Genomic DNA, 12,698 nt, shown 5'->3' with positions numbered 1-12,698 from the left:
TATTAAAAAATAGAATAAGTAACATAAAAGGAAAACAAGAAGGAAGCATGGTAGAGAACAACTTACAGCAATGATATGAAGCAGAATTCCTCCTTGCTGACGTTCTTTATTTGTAAATATATCTTCAGGAAACTCCTTAATGGCTGGAAGAAAAACATACTTTTTAAAAAAAAAATGTACACAGCCTGTAGAAACAGAAGAATGAAAAAAAGGGAAGCATCTGCAGAAACATATGACCAGACATAAGTGCCTCTTCTGATGTATTATATTACAGCTTGCCATTTCAGAATCTCTTTAGTGCTCTGTAGTTTTGAGACACTGTGCAATCACAGTTGACACTTACAGGAACACAGTACAGGATAATTCACAAACTACTGGTCAAGATGCAGCAATCCACAATGCTTTAATCTATTTTATGTTTTATAAACATTTTAAGATGCCAACAGAAGCACATATGCATGTAACAGCCACGTAGGTTCCTTGTAGCAATACACTGCTATATACAGTAATATAGTAATACCTAGTATAAAAAAATATCATTCCCTCTATGAGAATGGAATACATTTCTGGAATAATACTGAAATACCATCAACTGTAAGAACTTATTGTTACAGTTACATTAGCTGACAAAAGCAAATTTTTTCAGAGAAGTTACTCCTTACCACATGAAATAATATACGGTAAAAAATTAGTAAGCACACAAGGCATGTGTTTTTAATAAATTCTGCCTTAGAAAAACTAATATTTTCTGAAGTGATTAGTAACTAAAAATGCATTAAGGAAACTTCCATAATGGAAGAGAAGTGGGAGAAAAGACCCAGATCTACAGCTGCTTCCACAATATGGTTGTTCTTACATCACTGGTTGAAATACCATGCCCCCGTGGATGTATTCAGGACACACACACCATTCACACTGCAACCCCCGTTTTTTGCAGCCCTCTGTCTCCTCCATTCCAGCTGTGGCTGTGAGAACACACATAGAACAGCAAAGAACAGAGCCCTGGCATGGGTCTCCAGCAATGAGAACAGGACCCTGCACACAAGGCAGATCTTATCACATAACTGGATGCAAAGGTGTGCAGCTCCCATCACAGGTGCTTGTGCCAGAAACGCCATCCCCTTACTGCCACCACATGGCAGAAGGAATATATCCCTGTTCCCCATCTTGGCAAACTGGATGTGTCATCTGGGAAGCTATTACCTACTTGGTCATCTCATTCAGATGACTGTATAATATTTCACAATACAATGTTAAAAACTGTTAAGGTAGTATAAACTGAAGTTTTAAGAAGCATGAATAAAAATCACCATTTTTCTAATCTTTCTAAGGTGACTTTACTTCTGTGAAATTAATACTAAATAGGAAATCAGAACTCCCGAGGACATCAAAGGTAAGAGCCAGAAAATAAACTGGTGTAGGCATCTAATCACAAAACAAAAGCAAAGCAGCTTCACTGCAAACTGCCTTGCTTCCTAGACAGTGATAACAGTATGTTCTGGTGATAACAGCATTAGTAATAAATAACTACTTGTAATGAACACCTGTTTGTCTCACAGAGGTAATACTGCATGAACTAACATGAAGACGGCTTTTCTCAAAGATAATGCTCCTCTCTACAAAGAGCTCATTGTGTGCATTTTTTCTCACAATGAGACAATTCAAAATCTTTTATAAAAGTCAGGGAAATTAAACAAAGATCTGGAGCTTGGTAGACAAGATTTCTTTCTTAATGAAATGGCCACCTACCAGCGAGTTCCAAGGTACAGTATGGAGTTCTACTGTATAAACATATGCTGTCTTTATGGCTTTATTATCCAAATAATCACAGGTTTGGTCTAACAATTATCTACAAATTCTGTATACCTTAGCTACATGCACTGTTCTTTATTTACTAGCTGTATTATGGCTTTAGTATCTTGAACTATTTGTTTTTCTTACCTACTACTGTGATAACCTGGTTTCTCAGGAAAAAGCTGTTTGGATTCCCCTGGGTCCTATTTTAAGCCTGGGGATTCAACACTTAGCTGAAGGGGGCAGATTCCCTCATCTGTATAAGCTGACAGAGGGAATATGACATTATCAGAGTTTGAGAGAGCAGTCTGCCCTCGTGGTACATCTGATACGTGTGCACAGCACGGCACTGCTCTGCTTCACACAGAGATATTTTCTCATGTATGGGAGATGAAGTTATCTGTCTGCCTGAGTGGGAGCTACATCTCCTTGGTTTCTACTGAAAAGAGACAGAACAGATGGGAGAAGGAGATTAAATGAAGAGCAGTACATCTAATGGGGCTAACCTTTGCCAAAATAAAGGAGGGGAACATACACCCATCATCTTAAAACCAGATAGAAATACAGAAATATTTATCCTGCTGGTACTGTTGCAAACTCATGGGTCCTGCAGCTCATCTTACCCAGCACACATCTCAGGAGGAAGCGAGGGCACCAAGAAAAAGCCAAGTCTATATTGAAATTGCCACCAATCTGTTCCCTCTCTCCAATCATTAAGTGAGTGGGGAAACAAAAGCACCTTCTCCAGTTACGACTTGGAGGGGACGCCACCGCCTTCTTCTCTGAGTCACTGACATAAAAAAATCCTTGCTTATGGCATGACAGAAAGCATGATTCACCTTTGATAAAAAAACAGCTGAGCTGTCTGTGGCTAAAGAGCTATACAAGGCATGCAAAGAGCATGCCTGAGAGCAGAATCCAAGAGCAGCTGCAGAGCATAAGCTCCTGCTTGGCTCCAGAGAGAAGAGCTGACACGGAGCAGCTGGGGCAACCCCGGCGTGCCTGTGACACCTGCCCTGACGTAGGCTGTGAGCAGATTAATTCTGGGTACCCTGAGAGCATTGTTCCCACATGCCCTACCCATACCCTGACAGGCAGGCTGCCAATGAAGGGAAGTTTCAGAATCCCCTAAGCCTGACAACCATCTCAAGAACCACGTGGATCTGTGGTTTTATAACCTGCCTTGACATGTGATTTCTTCACCTTATTAGCAGTTGATTTACTCACAACAAACATGCCAAGTCTTAACACCTGCTAAGTGTTCAAGCCTGCTACAACTCTTAAGGTTCTTCCTGACAGGGAAAATGGTTCTGCATATTTTTGAAGGCTATGTGCAATCAGCTCTGCCTTTGCATGAAGGGAGTTAGGCACATGATGTACACAAAAGCTCAATGCCCCTTTTCATGCCTACATCTCGCTCCTCTGTCCCTTCAGGCCCTGCCATAGCTACAGATTCCAATGCCTACCCCTGCACCCTGGCACTCAGGGACTGCTGATCATCAGACTCACCCAGAACAGATGTGTAAGGGGATGAAGGATAGACAGAAGACAGAATTCCACTTTTACACCTTAAATAATCATATTCACAAGCTAGCTTGAATACTTAAACTTTGTGTCATTTGTTTAAGCACTGCAAACAGCTTTAGGCACCTCTGCACTAAAGTATATTTCTGCTTTGTGTGCAATTCCCTTCCCACAGTCCAGATCCTCATCTTCCCCAGGCTTGATGTTGTGTCCATACACCTGTAGTTGTGTCTCAGTGACAGAGAACAAACTCATCACTGTGTGCAGAAGTGAGCTTCTTTGTACCTGCCAAGCAAATGCATGCATCATTACCTGGTGTCAGCAGCAAGATATCAACGGTTTGTGTGACACGAGTTTTGCAGCAGACTTCATGGTACTGCAAATTGCACTAAATTATAATGCCATACTGATCTGCTGCAAGATTTGATTGAACGCCAAAAAATCATCACTCCTTCCAACAGCATCTCCCTGAATGCAAGGGCCCTATATAAGCTGAGTTGCAATGAATAGGATAAGTATGTCTTATAATTAGTCTTGCTTTTAAAACATTTGTGACTTTAGCTGCCCACACTGGTCTTCAAAATCAGGGCACTGGGAAGATTTTGACAGAAAGATGGTTAGCAACTTGGAAAGCATCCTTCCATATTCTCTTTACCATGAATGTCAAAAGGGTCAGTCCCCTGTCATGTTTCACCTATTACTCCAGGTGCTGAAGTGGAACAGTCTCAGGAGGACAGCAATGACCTCTGTACATGTAGGCTGTGTCAGGAAACGACATAACACACTCAGCAAATCCTCTTGCACAACCTGTGCACTGTAAATATTGTGACAGTAATTGTGCACTTGAGAAAAGAATAGCAGGTAGCTTTTGCTCATAGAAAAGCATTGGCTTCAGTTATGTAATGTAGTATTAATACCAGAAACAAAGTCAAACCCTAAGATATTACCATCACAGTGAAACTGGTTTACTCAAATATAAAATGTGTCATATGGAAGTCCTCCTTTTTAATAATACTTTCCTAAATTAGATGTAATGGATTTGAATAGTCATTAGAAAATCATATATGTGCCATCATATATTAAAGTTTTTTGGGTTTTTTTTCCACAAGCTAACAGGCCCTTAACTCTAAATTGGCAGTGAAGAAAAATGGTACACTCAGCAAGCACATTTACCCATGAAAGCTGGTAACACACAAATCTTAAAAGGACTAAAGAAGAAATAATGAACAGTTCACTGATCATGTTGGATGCCCTCTGGAAAAAGTAGGAATTATCAAGATTTAAAGCTCCCATTCCCATTTGACAGCTGTTTCCAGTTTTCTGTAGCAGGATGACTAGAGGATTTTCCCTCACACTCAGTTCAGCTTTTGCTGCATACTAACCTAGGCAGCACTCGTACTGCAAATCAGGCATGGGTTACTCAAAGAAATACACATTTATTTGAAAAATTCTGCAAGGATGCTTCTCTAGAGAACTCTTGAGTAAACTTGTCTCATGGATTATACCACCTAAGCAACAATAAGGCAACAATAACCCAAATGAAGAGCAATGAAACTATTTGAAACGCCACCCAACTTCTTTGAGAGGCATTTGTGCATCCATGTAAAACTGTGTGATGCCAAAGATCAAGCTTTCTATTTGCAGGCAAAGTACCATCTGGCAGGAGGCACACTAAGCATCCTCCTCCATACCCCTCACCTCATAAACAGTAGAATTATGAACAAGTTTTCTCTCTCTGGTATATTAATTTAATTTACATTGCTCAACCAAAAGAGAACTCCCAAGTGCAATCATATGTGCAATGGAAAAGTAGCAGCTTATGAAGCAAATAACTGACTCAACTCCCAACCATCAAATCCATTTAATATGATTGTAAAGAATGGTATTATTTATGAAATAGCCTTGAAAATTCTGTTATTATGAAGTTATGAAAATGTCTATACAAAACTGGATTAGCTACAATAAAAAGTAAAATTAATAGCTTATTAAATTCTAGACTTACATTGAGTTTCTCCTCTCTTTTATAAAAAAGTATTTTGACTCATTAAGTTGATCTCAAACAATGAAAAAGCACATTAAGAATTATCTATCAACCAAAAAATTAAAAGGCATGATGAAATCCCAGTTCATGATCTAGAGGACTCAGTGAGGACCCAAGAATACACAAGTACTGCAACATGAGGATGCATCCACATACCAGAGAGCAGCATTTCATGTATTAACCTTTGTGTTACTAAAAAAAAAAAAAACAAACCTCTAAAAGGTTCCCAAGGTTTGAAATGTTTTGCTTGGTTTTTTCTCCCTGGCCTCCAGACCATTCACACAATTTCTGAACTTTTCTAGCATCTTCTCTTATTACCAGTTTTCCACTAAGCATGAGCGTATTCTTCAAAATACCACCTTATGGACCCCAACCCTTTTATTTCACACGTCAGATTCCTAAACCAGGGTGTTAAAAAAATTTTCACCTTCTCCTCTTTTTCACTCACTGACTCATACTCTGTTTACACTACTCTGAGCCAAGGCTGGCAAAGCAGCTCAAACACTGCCAGGGTCCAGCACTGGTGCAGCTTTTTCAGTTATGACATGCCATTTCCAGGCTCTGAAGGAATAATTCTGGTTCTCAGGACTGAATAAACACCATGGAATAATGTGAACAGTTCAAATGGTACTACCTCTTGACTGTCCTATGAATTAACTAAAGACGTCAGTTACCAGTAAATAATTGTGTCTTCCACATGGAATTTGTCTCTACATGGAACTTCCCATTCTGAGCTTCACACATTTGACACTCCCTCTCCACCTCTCTCTCATTTTCTGCTTCCTCAAAGTCTAGTTTCTATGGTCTACAGCATCTTGTTTCATTTGAAGGAGAGAGCTCTTTGGCTGTGTCCTTTTTAAATACAGATAAAAAGAGATGCCCCTGGCAAGATCACTACCTTTTGGAAAAAGGATAATGACTGGATTAACAATCAATGCTGTGACTCACATAAAAAGGACAGTTATTAAAAGGTCAGACAACTTTTCAGCCCTTCAGAAAAGAATAATTCCTTATGTTTTTCACAGGCAAGCCTTCCAGCTGCAAACAAGCTGGAGAATCAAACATCACACTATGAGGTTTTGGTATTCTCAGCTCAAGCTCAACGAGATCTTGTTTAGATTTTTTTTTACTCCCAGTCAGACTCAAAAATCTCTTCCAGAACTAAAGAATGGAAAGTATTTATACTAATTGTTCAGCCTAATCACTGAATAAACTCAGTTTATTCACCTCACAATAACACCAAGAAGATGCTGCTTTGTCTGACATGTCAATAGCATCTTCAAGGGGATTTCACTGCAGGTCTGTTCACAAACTGTATTGCCAGGGGAAAAATTACAATCTGATTTCTGTAACAATGAGCTTTGAAGTCAAGCAGACAAACTGTAGCATGTCACTGAAAAGATTACAAAAAGTGTAATGTAATTTTAAGACACTGGAGTAGTGACCCCCTTTGAAATGACCCACTCCATTTGGCACAACAGGACACTTCTACACATAATTGGGTATTAACTCCCCGGTTAAAATATATATTTTTAAATACTTTAAAAAATATTTTTACAGAGTATGCACTGGAGCTGTCCTTACGTATATTGTTGCATTATGACTAATGAATCGCTTGACAATCAGAGCAGACCACTACCTCTTCCTTGGTTCCCAAAATGACTCTCAGCAGGCTGTATACAAGGAACAAGCACCAGAGAAGCTGCCCTTGGCAGATTTCCTCACACTACAGAATTTCATAGCAGGGAGAAAATCCTCCTTGTGCTGCTTGAATATGCAAGCAAGAGGGATCAGTTAAGTGAATTTAGTCCAAGGTAGAAATCATCTTTTCTGAACATCTGAAGACCTCATTTGCCACAGGGATGCGTTATTAGTCCATTCTAACATTATTCCATAGGTGCCAAATGAACAATGGGATCAAAACTGCCCTTAAAAAAGTAAAAGCTGGCTACCATGGAAGAGCTAATAAAAAAGCAATTACATTTAAGAACAGATATAAAAGAAGTGACAGGAAATAACATCTTTCTTTATAAAATATCACTGATCCTGTCCCATGAACACCTCTGCTTCAAAATGACTACAAAAGTACTTTTTCTGGGCAACGAAGTTCCTTCTACCCACCCTTCTTCAGTGAAGAAAACTGGGTGATTACTACCTCCTTCCATGTATTGGGGACAGACCTCAAATAAGATAGAATATGTTCTATTACCTGCCAGGTACACCCTCAGTAGAAGTGACAACCACGTTCAAATGGCAAAATCACTGGCAAAATTGACAGGATCCAAGTCAGACCACAGGTGAAGTTTGAATTGCTAGCAGCCAGAAAAGCTACTAGGTTACTTGAAAATTGAACAGAACACATGTAGAAAACACTGAGATGAAATAATTAAGCAACCACAAGAGCTGGCACAGCAGCTATCATTCAGAACAGAAGTGCACTTTAAATGAAACTCTGCTATTGTGCCTTCAGTACAGTGAATACCTAATAATAATCTTTTGAATCCCTTCTACTTTGGTAAAAGCTTCAGCATGGCTCATTTAAAAGCAGCTGTATTAGCACACACCATTATTTTCCCCCAAATGCATAGAAAAAGAAACGAAATTTAATACTTAAAATATACCACATCCAAGTAGGAATTTCAACCATCTAGGAAAATTGTGATATTCTTCAAGTTGAAATAGCCCAAAACTATACATGGCTAAGATTCTACCAGGCTAAGATTAAGTTTAACAAATTGCTTTTTTAGAATCAAATGGGCATGAGATAGCCTAGGAACAGCAGACTTTAAGTCAGGCCTACTAAGACCAGAGAAAGGCATACAATGGGTATGCATGGGTATTGTTTACTTTTCTTACTTAGAAGCTTATCTTTCCAGATATAAAAGGAAAATTATGGAAGGCAGTTGTAAAAAGAACTAACTCAAACACTGATTCCATCCCTGCCAACTTAGGTTTGCTTCCAACAGTGAGTTTTCCTGTACTTTGTCCAAAAAACTCCTTTAACCAAGAGGGAACCAGTAAAATTCAAAGATGCTGCACTAAGGCAGAGGCCTTAAGGCCTCTTTGGTGACCTTACTGAGGCCAGAATATCCAAGAGAGTTCAGCACAGGCAAGCCAATATTTTCAGGGAACTCAGAAGCCCTATCCAGCCCTTAAAAAAATCAGGCTGTTGAGGCCACAAACTGATCTGCTGGTTAATTCGCCAAGTTTTGCTTTTCTCTTGGACGGAAGTTGAATTTTGGAAAATTATTTTAAGTTGCACCAAATAAGCTCTCAAAACAACCCTCCAACAGTGTTAAAAACCTCTGGATGAAGTCAGGCTTTGAAGTCAAGCACTCTAACTTTTGGTTCCATGTACCCCTTGGTGCTTTGAAAGAATCATTTTCATACGGAAATCAGAAGCACAATAGTTTTTCCGTGTGAACCACGCTTGTGGTATAGCCAAGTCTCATTAATTCTTTGTAAAACATATCATATTTGGTTTTTTACTTTTTCTGAAACCATGGTCCTGAAATTGTGCAATTATGTAAGAACATCAGCTTTCACTTAAAATCCTGCCTGTAGCTTTGTGTTTGTAGAAGAGGGCACAAGCCCAAAAACCTAAAAGATTTACAAAACCCAGAAGACAAACAAAAGAGACCCAGACTTGTTGTTTACCTTTTAAACAAACACCACAATTTTGTAGGGCCAGGTTTACACTTCTTGAGCACACAGGATTACTAGCATTACTTCTCAGTTCACATGTTTTAGCTCAAAGTCACAAACACATGAGAGTTGCAGCATGCAGTCTCTGCTCAATAATAAAAAATGACATCAACACATTTCTTATGCCACAGATGAACAATCTGCTTCACCTTTCCCACATAGGTAATCCCATCCAAGGCAACCAAGACTCAACTCTCCAGTTCCTATGTCGCAATTCATTTACTGCATAAATAACTTTTCAAATGGCAGATTTGCACAGTCCTCCCCAGACAACATCCCTTGGAGCACTTTGTCATTAGTCTAGAAACTCAGTGAGAAGCTGTAAACAGTCATGCAGTACTTCAAGAAAAATCTCTTAAGCTCTAGCCTCTACTATAAATTTCAATATCCTCATATTTGATAGGAAATCTGGTAAGTAAAAACCAGCTTCGTGGAAGATCTGGAGACTTCCACATACTAATACTGCCTACTAAGCAGCACCGGAGATTTCAGGAAGGGAAGCTGATTTATCTCCTAAATGCATAGTAGTTATTCCAGAATAACAGTCATATTGATATAGAATAGAGGCAAACAGCAGAGAGTCCACTACTGGAAAGTAGTAAGATAAACATTAAAATAATTTCACAATCCAACATTACAGTCCTTCTCATGCTGTCATCAATCACACAGAATGCTATTCCATAGCTACTTGGTATCTGTAAATAAATGTTGCAATAAAGCTCATATCAATTCACAGAAAGGAGGAGAGACAAACTCTACTTAGAGCAATACTAGTTAAAGGGGAATGCAAGGCCAAAAGCCACTGAAGTGAAATGAGCAAAAGGAAGGAAATAAGGGGAAAAAAGGTACCTCAATTTAGTAATGTCACAGCCCAATCATGAAAGACCTGTACAGGCTTTTTTTAGACCTTAGAAGTGAAGTGTAGAAGAAAGTACAGTCAAACACAACACACACACACACCTCTCTTTAATCCAGCCAGCTCAGACACCATTAACAGAGGAACTACTGTCACACAAGCTTCAGCTCATATGGCACAAGCCCAGCTGGAAGCCTGGATATATAGGTCATAGCTGGAGCTCCTGCTTCACTGCTGCTGGTTCTACAAATAGCTCCTCTGAACTCAGGTATTTCTCCATTTCTGCACAAATTCTCAAGCTGCACGTCTGGAGTGTTGCTTTGTGAAACCAGGCATCCCACTGTCACTGTACTGCATGCATGCTCTTCTCATGCCCAAGCAGCCATCAATAGTGCACACAATTTAAACAGTGCCACCAGTTTTAATTTCTTTGCAAATACCACTGCCTGACAGGCAAACTGATGAGTTATCCCCACCTCATTCTCTACTGGTTTACTATTCAGTCTGCATACAGACTATGAGGTACCATTCCACAGAAAATCCCAAACCAACATATCAAGAATGTATTTGTACCTGATAGATGCTCACAAAAGGCTTAGCAGGCACCAAACTATATTGTCCAGCCTTGAGAAGCAAGAAAGGTACATCTACCTGGACCATCAGAAAGGCACCATGGGAAATTATCACAGGCTATAAATATCACTGAGGTAACTACAAAAATAAAAACAGGGAATTATGGAGTCTCAGAACATGGTAGGAAAAGACTCAGCATCTGAAAGCTAATGAAGGCAGAGAAAAAACTCAGTGGAGTATATGCACTAAACTCTCAACAAGAGGAGCAAGAGGAAAATTACATACTTACCTAATCATACCCAACAGCAGCACATATTTTGGTCCTATATTATAAAGCACTTTCTAAAGCCATATACGTGAAATTAAAAAACATCTCAGAGCAACATCCAAAATTTTAAGAAACATCCCACCAAGATGATGCCCAGAAAATACATGTAGAAATTGCTCATTCAAAGGATGCTATTGAGTCTGGTCTAAATAAGGCAAGACTCCTGTGTTAGCCACATCAAGACTCTGCAGTGCCATTCAAGGAATTTAAATAAAGCTGCAAAATATACAGATTGCTTTCACTTCTGCCCATGTAGGAACAACACTGCACTACTCTTCTGTCTTAAAATAAGCTTGTATCATGTTCATCTCATGACATCACATGGTTCGGAAACTGGTTTTGCTCTTTTAGAACTAGTTTAAATGAATTGAAGAGGAAATCCTACCTTCCTAACACATATCAGAAATACTCAGCACATATATATATATGTATATTTTGTTCACATTCTCTCTATATGGATCAATTTAGACTTTCCTCCATTAGTTAGGAGGAAAAAACCCCAACATGCACAAATAAGGTGGTTCCTTGCATTCCAGCTGTGCACCAGAAAACAGAGACAGTCATAACAAGAAATCTGATAGAATATGGCTGCAGAAGCAGAAGTTGGCTGAAAGAGTGGTCAGAAAATGAAGAAATGTGGACTAGGACAGTGAGTACTTAAATACAGCAGAGCCTCACCACAAACTTCATCTGCCTGCACCTGATGTAAGGCAAGCAGTGCCTCTGATCCATTACATCTCATCTGTCCAGAGAGGCAGACCTAACATTTCAAAACTTCTTTATATGTCCATTTTGGATTACTAAATCTATTAACTTAGCTTAATAGTGTCATGGTAACTCCCTTCAACAGCTTGGCACAAGGTAGCTGAAGAAGACATCAAGGTGACTGACCTGCTTGTGCATTTCAATTTGCCTGGAATCAAGGGTTTGCCAACACCAAAGGACACTACCCCAAAGGACACTACCAAATGAGTACCATTTTACTAGTCTTCTGTTCTGTGAAAATTCTTCTTCTGCTACTTGAAAAACAACAAGTACTGGGCATAAAATCTTGCACCTCATCTGTGAAACAGTAAGGCCTGATAACCTGTTCTTGCTTAATAATGGATTATGCCTTTTAAACTCCTTAACTTGAGCATGGCAGGGCTTGGATTCCAGTTGGCCAGTCTGTCAGAAAGCACCAGTTACTGCGTACTTCAGCACCTCTCATCAGCCACTAACACAATCACTGCAGTCATTCAATCACTGAGTGAAGCCCTTGTGTTGTGTTCCAGCACAGTTTCTCATTGATGTTAAACTATTTGAGATAGATCATTCAAATTAATTTTGCAGCGAAGACACAAGCTGAATGATAGAACATGATTTCCCCAACTTCATGGTGTGATTAATGCCTCAATTGGGAATGATATGTACCAGTTTGATTTCCAGCAGTTGTTCCATCCACTAGAAAAACCTCTTCCCATTCTTACAATGAAAGCATATATTGTGGTTTAATACAAGGCTGGGCAAGTAACAGCTTGTTTTTATCAGTTTGGTTTTTTTCTTCCTAAATTTAACAGTTGGGAGACTTTGAAATGTGTCTGCAGATGAATCAACAGCTTAAATGGTTCAGTGAGCAAAATGATTTTATGGGGTTTTTTTTTGGTCAACATGGGAATTTTAACATATTTGCACTTCGCAGACATAAATTAGAGTAAAACTCATTTCAATTTTGGTTCCCTTTAAGTCTCATTTCCTAACCACATTTTTGCTGAAAAGCTAATATTGAAATTAAGAAGCATAGCTCTACAGAAGTTAATGGAGCTCTGCTGATTTACATCAGTTTGAGATTCCAGCCCACATATTTTTCTTTAATTAGAAAGGTACAGAGGCATAAA

General features: G+C 39.1%; 1 protein-coding gene across 1 annotated transcript in view; it reads right to left on the bottom strand.

The window, feature by feature from the left end:
- Nucleotides 1–12,698, bottom strand: part of SLC24A4 (solute carrier family 24 member 4) — a 74,719-nt gene that overhangs the window by 35,946 nt on the left and 26,075 nt on the right. Inside the window, exon 2 of the mRNA XM_058807215.1 lies at nt 67–159. The gene's annotated coding sequence lies outside the window, so the exon portion shown is untranslated. The remainder of the gene's footprint in view (nt 1–66; nt 160–12,698) is intronic.

Source organism: Ammospiza caudacuta, chromosome 6, assembly GCF_027887145.1.
Source record: "Ammospiza caudacuta isolate bAmmCau1 chromosome 6, bAmmCau1.pri, whole genome shotgun sequence".
Lineage (NCBI taxonomy): Eukaryota > Metazoa > Chordata > Aves > Passeriformes > Passerellidae > Ammospiza > Ammospiza caudacuta.
This window is presented reverse-complemented; position numbering and strand designations above follow the sequence as displayed.